At 37.6% G+C, this 11,422-nt stretch overlaps 1 protein-coding gene across 7 annotated transcripts in view; it reads left to right on the top strand.

Moving 5' to 3' along the window:
* The first annotated feature begins 230 nt into the window (after positions 1 to 230).
* Positions 231 to 11,422, top strand: part of LOC113642945 (LIM domain containing preferred translocation partner in lipoma) — a 194,911-nt gene continuing 183,719 nt past the window's right edge. For 4 of the 7 annotated variants that reach the window (XM_027146784.2, XM_047813124.1, XM_027146778.2 and 1 more), the window contains exons 1-2: positions 231 to 381; positions 7,144 to 7,236. The gene's annotated coding sequence lies outside the window, so the exon portion shown is untranslated. Of the gene's footprint in view, positions 382 to 7,143; positions 7,237 to 9,911; positions 10,000 to 11,422 lie in introns of those variants that run through there. The other 3 variants (XM_027146785.2, XM_027146782.2, XM_027146783.2) reach the window with 3 other exon arrangements.

Genomic DNA, 11,422 nt, shown 5'->3' with positions numbered 1-11,422 from the left:
GTAAAGTGGCATTACTAATCACTGCAAAAAATATATACATAAGGCTGATATTGATCATTAGTACTGATTTTCCAATGCCTATGTCTGAAAAAAAGTAAATATGCATGTTGCCTGCATGACATCTACATCTACAGCAACACTCCATTAAGACATGGAGATGAATGTGTGTGTGCATGTGTTTGCACAATCACACTGACATGCTAATGAGGAACTGATTATTGCAGCATGGTTATTACAGACCACACACTGCCTTACATGGGCAACTTCTTTGGGGCTGGAATTTGCTCCTCTGACGTCACTGCCTGTTCCTCTCCCAGATTTTGGAAAAAAAGTTGTTTCACTTTAAGTGGGATCTGAAACCCAGATTTCATAGAAAGCGAGGTAAGAGAAACACTGCGGAATGAACCGACGTCTTTTCCCCCCCTGTCTTAATCTCTGTCTATGATCCTTTCGAGAATGTCACTTTGTTTATTAATCTGCATGAATCGTTTAGTTGAACCGAATCGGAACCGCTGTGCTGTACGTTAAAAAGGTGAACGGAAAGGATTAAAAACGGAGGGCGTGGGCTTTGCATAGGATAGAACTGCATCCTTTTAGCATTTGAGTCCACATTCCAACGTTTTACACGTTTTAACAATGAAGTGTCGCTTTTTTTCTGATATCAACCGATTCAGCGTTGGTAGTGAAGCTGGAGACGCCTCGCGGGTCCCTGTGGAGGCTTTCAGTTAAACGTCGCAAAAATGCGGAAGTGGAACAGCAGTGCAGATTTATGTAGACGTATCTGGTTCATAATGCGCCTTAATTCCGTATCACTATATACAATCTACTCTAAGAGATGCTCACAGACCGATGTGTCAGTTATAAACGAGTCTGTAGGATAGATATGAACGACAAATAGACGTTAAGTTTGCTTCAGTGATTCAGTGAAAGAGTGAAGGAGCAGAATTCAGCTGCTTCAGTACACAAGCTACATGCTAACGTTATTAGCAAACAAGCTTCAACTTAGCTCTAGTTGCTGTTTCCAAGCTTGGTGGTTTAAAGCATCCACAATCACACCTTTACACTCATATCACTTTCTCACTTCTAAAATGTAGTTATATAGATACTTCTGTCTGATTTTTTTAAGGAAATATCCACTATCAATGACTTGGATATTTATCCTTATAATCAACAGCTGCCATCCAAGATTTAGTTGACATTTTATATTTAATCTTATTTCATTGGTATGATGGTTGATGGATTATTTTTACTTTGTTTTCGTACGTTACCTTGCTTGAACTCCGCCTAAAGAGAACGATGCAGCAGGGCTTTAGTCTATTAGTCTGTGCAGCTCACTTACCTCCTCATCTGTACGCCGTGGTTTGCTTTAACTTTCATGTTAATATCCCTGAATGTGAGAGGTGTAATGGTGTGTTCTGTTGCAAGAATTACAAGCAATCTGACTGGTAGAAAAACGCTCGAATACGTAATACGTTGGGTACCAATGTGTTTGTCAGCTACCAAGACAACCAAGCTAAGTCTGAGTGAGAAACGAAACTCTTGCACTTTTGTTTTTCAGTGCTAAAAGCAAAATCCCTTGAATTAAACCCTATTGTAGCTTCATTGGCGACATTCTGCTGTGACATAGGTGCATCATATAACCATTAGCATTTTGAACAACGAAAATACAGCACCGACCAACGAATCAGCACCAGAATTATTAAGTGCTTTGCAAATATTTCAGAATACAAATCTTTGAAGTTTGAGCTGGGTTCCTCCTTGATATTTCTTTTATTTTGCAACATTTTGCTGCATGGGGACACAGGAAAGGTGTAGGTGCTGATGGTTGAGATCATATGAGTCACACTAACCCACTGACATTTTATTCACATATTTAATTTCACAATTCTGCAGTTGTGGTTAACGTATATATGCTGGTATGCTGCATGCTTTGTTCAGGCTTTTATAATATTGCAAAGTAGATCAACTTTCTGAATGTTTCTGGAGATGTATTTCTAATGTTCACATAACATCTTTGGATTATCTGATAAGATGGAAAGGTATTTTTTTTTTAATTCATTTACATCATCACTATGGTCTTCTCACATTGTAATGGTCATCATGTGTTTGACTTGGAAAGTGATTCCCATCTGTCATGCATTAAGGGCAGGACTCGATGCACTACAATGGGTGGTTTGCATATTTAAACCATTTTCTTAACAACCTAGAAGTTACATGCAGCCACTGTTCTTCATATTGTCATAAAAGTGAGCATTTTTTTCTTCAGGGAAGACAAACATTTCTGTCACAGCTTGGCAAGCGTGTCTAGACGCTGTTCTTCTCTAAAGAAGCTAATGTGCTGAAATATTTATCTGTCCCCATACAGTAAGGGTATTCAGGTTTTCACTTTGATATAAATCTCAAATCGATAACATCAAAGCCACTCGCAGGGATCAGTCATCAAACCAAATCTCGCCGTCATTCGCCACCAGATGTTTGAACTTTTATTTTTTTTACCATTGCAAACGTTGACTGTCTTTAAAACCTTTAGTTAGAAATGACGTGTTTGACAGGCTCTCCGATGCTTGAGTTAAAAGTTAAGTCTTGCTTTGAGGCTGTCTCTCTTTGTTAGCTGCTCTAAGTCTCGTTGCAATTTTAATACAGTCTTTTCTCAAATAGAAACACCATTCTCTATCACTGTACACTGACAGAATAAGCAGAAGTGCGCATGTGATTGCTGGGATAGTATGGGATTTAATTTTATTTATTCATTTTTCTTTTTAAACTAAAGGGAATGTACTATCTAGAAGCATCATGGTTTGGTTGTTAAAATGAGCTAAGTGGAGTGAGGAAATAAAAAAAAAGGAAGAAATCTTAATGTAGTTTTTAGATATATTTCGATTATTCTGTATCCAAGTGTTATTTGATAACGGGCCTCGTTTATCAAGCTAGATATGACCATATTGTATGAAAATGGTTTGTCTGAGTGTTAAAAGACCTTCTTATACTACTTATTCACCTGAGTTTGAGTACATTTATCAAATCTTAATTTGCATTGAGCCATAAGTCATAAATAAGTGCCTCAGATGTTGAAATATCTTGCTTGTTATTATTATTATTAGTAGTAGTAGTATTATCATACTTTGTTGACATGGGAAATCAAAATAACTTCCACGTCTAGCTTTCAGTCTTTACAATAATTGTTCATTTTGTGCTTTATTTTAACAAAGATTTATTTCAAATTCCACAAGAATACAATATATAGCTTCTTGACTTGACTTGACTTGATATAGACAATATATCCAAATCAAATGGTGGATAAAGAGCTGTATATCATCACAAATCCTCCACTGTACATAGCAGTGAAGAGTGGAGTTTCTACTGCATAACAATCCCTACTTTTATCAAACCAGCCTTGAGTTATTGTTGTTTAACACATCTGACCATAAAACCTGGTTCTAGTCAAAGTTCCAGTATTATCTGGCAAACACCAGACTGTTATGACTGTGGTTACATGGAACAAAGATGCTTTCTTCTACACACTTTCCAAACCGACATGGAAGTTAGTGTTTAATTATACGTTTAGAGAACATAGTCCCCAAACTGTGTCTGTTTTCTCCAAACCTCCAACACTGATCATTGGAGAAATGTTTGCCTCTATAATCATCATCGTCACTACATGCTGAGGCACTTACATCCACTTCCAGACAGGTTCATTACAATGCTGGCTCTTTGAAACTTGTATACTAACATTTTTAGGTGTGAAGCTGTTTATAAGCTGTTTATGGAGGTTTATGAAAGTCAATGCACTTTTGTGAAGACTTTTTGAATGACTAAGGCAGTTTCACCTTTGTCTCGCCTTATATTTATACAACAGTAAAACAGGAAGTCATGAATGATCGCTCAAGAATTGCTAAACACTTAGTTGAACCAAAAGTAAAATATTAAAAGCGAAAATGCTTGTTAAATTTTCTATTATAAGATTTCTAGGGGATGCCAATATTTAAATCCACAAGAATCCACGTTTATCCGTATATTAATTTTGAACATGGCTGTATATTGTAGATTGCTTGATTTTAAAGCAGTTCAAATGTTAGCAATGAGGTCTAAGAGAGCGGCTTAAAGAAAACCTAAACATCATACGAGCCGTTTAACTATGACGTCACTTGTATTGACTTCAGTCTGATGGCTGAGGAATGAAGGCTAGAAGTAAAGGCTACTTCTTGGTCTTAGGTAAAGCTTTTCCTCCTGGACTTAGCCTGCCTTTCTGCCTGTGTGGCTGTAATCACAATTTCTTGTTTTTTTTTAAGGCTGATATAAAGCTGACTTGTCTGTGTTTTGTCTGTATTTGCTCTGAGGTGGTGGAGAAGTAGGATTCATATATAGTACAAAATGTATTAAAACGCTTCTTACTACTTTCTGTGTGGAAATAAAATTCTGATAAGGTTCAAAAAGTATTCCAAATAGAATTAAAAATAAGATAAGATACAAAAATAGAATAATAAGGAAGCAAATAGAGTCTACTGTAAAATTATGTCTATGGTGCCACAGCCATAGGACTTATTTCTATATCGCATTTAGTGTCTCACTCTAAACACAAACAGTGTGTTAGTTGTTTCAGATGGATGGTGTATATTATATTTTTACATTCCCAGCATTTGGCAAATATCTTTTTCCAGAGCGACTTATATTTATTTAATTTATACAACATTTCTGGACATTAAGCGTGAAGATTACTGCACATACAGGACAACAACCTCCTAATCGATACACAATTGTCAGACTGCATATGTCTATAGAAAGGACATTATTCATTATAACATTCTCCTGTGTTTATAACAGTTTATAATTACAACCTCCAGTGTCCATCAAATGAGGATGAGGTTCCCTTTTGTGCCTGGTTCCTCTCAAGGTTTCTTCACCTTACAGTTGAGGACGTTTTTCCTCACCACAGTCACCTTTTGTAGGTGACAGAGGCGTAACTTAGAACTTTTGTAAGATATTAATCTTGAATGTTTTGTGTATGTTCTGTAAAGCTGCTTTGAGACAATGTTAAAAGTGCTATAGAATTCAAATTGAATTGAACAACAAATTGAATTGAATTGAGCAGAGTTGAGGATTAAGGGCCTTACTTGTTCAAGGTTAGCTGACTGATTAGTTAGCCGACTGGATTTAATCAGTGTGTAAGTGTAGCATGCTTAGCGATGCAGAGATGCTAACAGCTAACAAACAAGTTATAAGCTCACTTTGTCTCATCATAGTGTCTGTTAAGCGAGTAAAGGTCAGTGGAATGTCATGCTCTGTGAATCTTGTCATTATAAGGTAGGGATTTGTCTTAATCTAATAAAGTGACTGCTTTTGGGCTGAAGGGAGTTTTGAAATTTCACAATATGCTAAGCAAGTTAAAAAATATCATGTTATGGATTTGAAAATCTTTCTACAAAAAAAGTCTCTTTGCTCAAAAAAGGCAAATCCTCTAAACAGTCCCTCCTGGATTTTGTGATTTTCACGATTGCATTAACCCCACATCAAGCAAACTCCACAATATTCAGAGGATCTTGAAGTTTTTCACAATCGCTGCAGATTTTCCACAGATTTGGGTCAAGAGGTTTCGTTTGCCGTCATCACAACACACCGTCAGCCGAAGCCTTCTCAGATTCACGTGCATCATGAGTACAACTTTCAAGTAATCGCTTATCCATCGCTGATAGTAGTTTAAAAGAAGAATCCTGAGCTGGCTAAAAAAGAACAAAACACAAGTTGTATTACAATTTTTTTTGTAAAAAGCACAAAATATCAAGCATTTTACTCTGTGAAATCCAGGATAGACTGTTTAAAATTTTATACATTATTAGAAAGATTTTTATTAAGAAGCGCGCATTAAAAGGTGAATTTGAGATAGTAATGGATGAAGAAATACAACGTTCTGAGGGGGGAGGTTGCAAAATCTACCCTATGTTCACAGTTGGACACAAAACGGATGAAAACACTGTAGATTGTAGACTTGATTGGGTGAAAAAATTGGTAATAGTTTAACTATTAATTATTATTAATTATTACTATTGATTATTATTAAAATCAGTTAATCAGTAAGTAAAAAGTCAGTGTTGAGGTCATCAAGAAGGCCTTAACATGAGCTTGCATGATCACGCCAGACTATTTTACAGCTGCTATATTTTTTTTTATTAAGCTTTGGGTGTTGAACCAACACTAAAACCTGACTGAAGTTCATTGCAGTGGTGGCTTGAGTGGTTAAGGCTCTGGATTTTTAATCAGACGATTGGGGTTCAAGCCCCCGCACTGCCAAGCTGCTACTGTTGGGCCCTTTTGCAAGACCCTTAGCCCTCATGCCAGGGGCTCTGTATCATGGCTGACCCTGTGCTCTGACCCCAACCTCTAAAGTTGGGATATGTGAAGAAAGAATTTCACTGTGCTGTAATGTGACAAAAATAAAGGCTTCTCTTTGTTATTGTCTTTTAAATTCAGCGAAATCTAGCCTTAATGAATAGGTAGAATGGGCCTAAAAAGATAAACCAAATGAAAAATTTAAACAAACTGCTTATATCTCATATTAACACTTCATCATTACAAAGAAAAAACACATTTAAAAAACTAGTTTTTTTCATATTTGGTAAATGAATAAAAAAAAAGAATCAGTCAGTTATTAGATCGAGTCCTGCTCTGCCGACCAAAATGGAACGAGCTGTAGGATGATTGAAATAAATAGGGTACCTAAGGAGGTGATTAAGGATGTGATGAAAGAACAGCCAGCTTTGACAAACGCAAGCGTGCTGTGAGATTACATATATGAAATCATTTGGGAAGGACAGGCTGTCCGTTAAATGAGGTTTTCTTCGATGAAAATAGCTGCGCTTCTCATCTCCTGTTCTGTTCTTGGTTCACATGTAAGAATAACGTCTTCATGTCTTTCTGGGTCTGGTGCTACTTTTAACTGACAGTTGAGTCAATAGCGTCTGCATTTTTGCTTTTTTTTAGTCACTGATGCTATCACCCAGTCCTCGCTCAGCGGAGATCAATGAATAAATGCAGCACATGGCAGTAACTAACTTTTGATTGTGTATTTTCTTGCTTATTTTGTTGGTTGAAAAAGAGAAAAGGATCCATTCCAATTGAATTTAATACCTTTCTGTTATCGCTCATCAGGTTTCAGTGTGTGTCTAATCAGACCTTGTCCAGAAGAGAAACTACTGGATTGTTTCTGAAGAACTGAGCTATTGAAGTCATTCATCTTTAGAGGTATTCTTTATTTTCTTCTTTTACTTTTGTGTTGTAGATCCACAGCAGTCACGATTTCATGTCGACATCACATAGTTTTTCACATAGTGTGTGTGAGCGAGAGACGAGTGTGAGTGAGTGTGAGCGAGCGAAAAAGTGTGTGTGAGTGTGTGTGCATATGTATGTGCGAGCACGTGTGCGTAAGCGTGTGTAAGTGCTCATGGTGCTCTGGGATTATAAGATGTTGAATATAATCAGTATCGTCTCATGATTTCTGACGCTGCTTCACTGGACAGACAGACAGCTGAACAGTGTGTATCTGTAGCCATTACTGAGGCTTTTATCTGCTTGCTGTTGATACCCATCATCATCATCATCATCATCACACGAGCTTGCAAATTATTATTCGAAGTGTAAATATGTCTGTCCCATGCTTTTTTTTTCTTCTGTTTTCTGACTTTAGAGGAGTGTCAAGGCAAAGATCTCGAAGGGAGTGCCGGGTCATGGGTAATTAGTCGTCCTTAATCACCTGAAGTCAGTCGCTCTGACACTTTTTAACCTCGCTGTAAATGGGTTATTATTACCTTTGAAAACCCCCTGTGTGGTTTCAGTCGAGAAACACTTATTTTAGCTCTGCTTGAAAGTGAAACACCAGTTAGACTATTTTATCATTACAAAGGAGAAATAATCTCACTGTCACATTGTGTTGGTTTGTGATCTCATCTCAAACGCATGGCGCGAGGTATCAATTATAAAAAGAAAAAAAAAATTATTTATGACAAGTTCAGTCACACAAGCAGTGATACTGACATGTAGCATGAATATTTAGATATTTATTTAATTACTTACTTACTTACTTATTTATCAGACATTCTGTGAGATTTTTGCCTTATTTACTTACTTATCAGACATTCTGCAAATTTGAGACTTGAGACTTGCTTGACAAATATTAAAAAAAGGACTCGGTCTTGACTTTGACTTTACATTCATGACTTGAGACTTACTTGTGACTTGCACATGTGTGACTTACTCCCACTTCTGATATTAAGTGTCTTGGTAAGGAGCTGGGACAATAGAGGAATTCTTAGCTAAGTTTTTTTTCTCCGTTGATATGATGGTGTTACAGAATGCCGTTTAACTCCAAAATCTCCTGTTGTTCATTTCTGTTTTCTTCTCAAGTCTCTTATAACTGAAGAGTTAATAACTTCAAGACGATAGACAGAATGAATGGAAACTAGAATGAATTTCCTGGTTTTGACCATATAGTACAGTTATAGAAGGGGAAATTATTTGTGATCACACTATCATCCAGATGATGATGAGTTCCCTTTTGAGTCTGGTTCCTCTCGAGGTTTTTTTCCTCATGTCGTCTCAGGGAGTTTTTTCCCTCACCATCATTACCCCTTGCTTGGGCATTAGAGATCCATTTAAATGTATAAAATTTATAAAATAATTTTTTTTAAAGTTAAAATTGCTATACGAATAAAAGTGAATTGAATTTGATTTCTATCATTTTTATCCTGATCAATCCGTTCATCAACTCCTCGCGGATGTGGGCGGGGATATCCGAGAGGAAACCACACCCATTAGGACAGAAAGGTTTCACCATAGCAGAACAAGACTGATTTTGAACAGCTTTTCCTTTTAAGTGGACGAGTGTAAGTCAGCTGTCAGTTTTTCTTCTGTATAACATACATCTCTATATCTAAGTTGCTATATAAGCGGTCACTTGTCTGTCTTGTGCGGTGTGCCAGCGTTTCCATTTACCATTATGAGATTGCACTTCCTCTGTGAGGCTGCTCGCTTAAAAAAAAAACTGTAAGACGATGTCGACGTGCCACCTTCCGCAAGTAATAAGTATAGAGTATGGCGGCGTGAGGATAATCTTATGTAATAATGATAGCACAGAAGTAATAAATAGATTGCAAAGGTGTGCTCATATATTTCCATTCTCTTTCATACACAAAGAAGGGCAAAAAAGCACAAATTGTGATGTTTGGCATTTCTTCTGGTGCCAAGCATTTTTGTGGCCTGATGAAAAGCCATGCTTGTAGTCCTCTGAGCACTCAGCTTGATTGATGAAGGCTGCAACAGTTTCCATAGTTGGCCAGTTCCTTCATATATTCTTTTTACACACACACACACATTATTCTTTGCGTTTATGCTGAATCAGCCAAACCAAATCAAACTGAGGTACCTTAAGCTGATCAGTGTGGGAATGTGTTAGTTCAGTACACTCCATGTGTCCTGCATGTGTTCAGGCTGACACGCTTTAAGGTTTGTCATTATGTCGAGCATATTTGTGTGGGGTTGCTTAGTTCTGTGTTTACACGCCATATTTACTTGCATTCTGGTTCTTGTAGACCTTGACAAGGCACTTGGCTCTGAAAAGACTGCCTTTATTTCTCACAACCCTACACCATTATCAACATTATCCTGACAGCATTGCAGACGCTATGAACCACACGTTTGGCTTCCAAGTGACTTTGGCCAGCGCGGCCAGCGAGTGGCATTCCAGGCAGCGAGAGCAAGCTGAATAAATTTTTTTTGCCCCCCAATCTTTCTCCCATTTTTGTCTCCATATTTGGAAATGTTTACCTCCTTGTGGCTGCACAGTGCGGGAGGAAGACTGCGTATGAGTCATTTGAACAGCATAAGGGCCTGCCTGTGGATCCTCCTCACTAAAGCCAAAGTGAGGAAGGATTGCTCTTGAGGCTACACACACAAACTCTTCCTCTCTTTCTGTCTTCACACACCCACACACACACACACACCGGATACATTGTGAGTATTTAACAATCCTTTATACTGAACTCTTCTCCCTTTCAGTCTCACCTTCTGATTATTCTCTTTGTGTCTGTTTGGCTTTGTGTCTAAGCGAATGTAAGAAGGTAAGGGGATGTGGCTGTGAGCTGGGACACGGTTTCATTGTACTATGATATGGTATGGAGATAGCAGTTTTGTTGATGTGTTTGGGCATGGATGATTGACTAGCTGGAGCGTATTGCCCTCCCTTGACCGCTTTAGAACCGCAGTGCATCATGTTGTCTAACGGGGCTCATTAATCTGCTGGTTTTCACTTGTTATCGTGTTGACCGGGGCAAAACGAACATTCATATCGCATACTAATAGTAAAATGGGTCAATTGTCTTTGTATAGTTATCTTTTAACCTTTTGGCAGGTCTGAGTGATGTTTTAAAGGGCCTGTTTCTGCCTTTTAATCCCGATCATGAGCTTTATATCTCTGTAGCGAAACACTGGGTCCGAGTTAACAAAAGGGCAATACATCGTAATAAATAAAACAGCTTTATTTTTACTCCAAAGTAAATTGTAGTACATGTATTTAATTAACGACTCTAAATATTATGTCTGTTTTAATGCTAATGTCTGAAGATTTCAAACGAAACTTAATATACTATAAATATGGTGTGTAGTTTGTACTTCAGACAAATGACTGTACAGCAAGTTTTTTTTCTGTTGTACCATTATTCTATGTATATTTAATGCTAGAAACCACATACACCGCTTCTTCCTTCTATTTCAATCTCTGAAATACTGAACATGCTACTTTTTTACTTTTCTCCTTATGGTTTTGCTGTATGTTGTTGTGTATTTGAGTTAATGCAACTGTTGGATACTTTGATCAGTGGTACTTTTACTGAAAAGGTCCAAACGGCCACTAATGGATCATAGTCCGCAGACTCTGCTATCTACATGCATCTGGAAGTGTTTTTTTTTGACATGGGCAATTTGAAGACATTAAATATACAAAGATATGGTTTATTATTGATGGTTTAAGTCAGTCATCTTGATTGCCTGCCCTGTTTTCATGCATCTGGTTTAAGACGGGGAGAACATCAAAAAGAAGGGACGAAGAGTCAGACTTCGGAAAAATCAGGCAACAAAGAGCTGCAGTGTGACTCCCAGTCCCGTGGTTTGGTTGCCTGGGGAACATGACTAGGCTAAAAAGTGGTAGCTGACGTAACATGATAACATATGTATTACTACATTCTGACGGAACCTAATGACTGCGTTTGCCTGGTTCCTCTCAAGGCTTCTTCCTCATATCATCTCAGGGAGTTTTTCTTGCCACCATCAATCTTGCTTATTACGGATAGATGTTAGAATCGTATGATCAAGTAGAATATGGTGTTTGTGCCCAAAAAAATATTAGCAAGTTATCAGCAAATGGTCGTTTTCACATGGA

The sequence above is a fragment of the Tachysurus fulvidraco genome, chromosome 5, assembly GCF_022655615.1.
Source record: "Tachysurus fulvidraco isolate hzauxx_2018 chromosome 5, HZAU_PFXX_2.0, whole genome shotgun sequence".
NCBI classification, from domain to species: Eukaryota; Metazoa; Chordata; class Actinopteri; order Siluriformes; family Bagridae; genus Tachysurus; species Tachysurus fulvidraco.
This window is presented reverse-complemented; position numbering and strand designations above follow the sequence as displayed.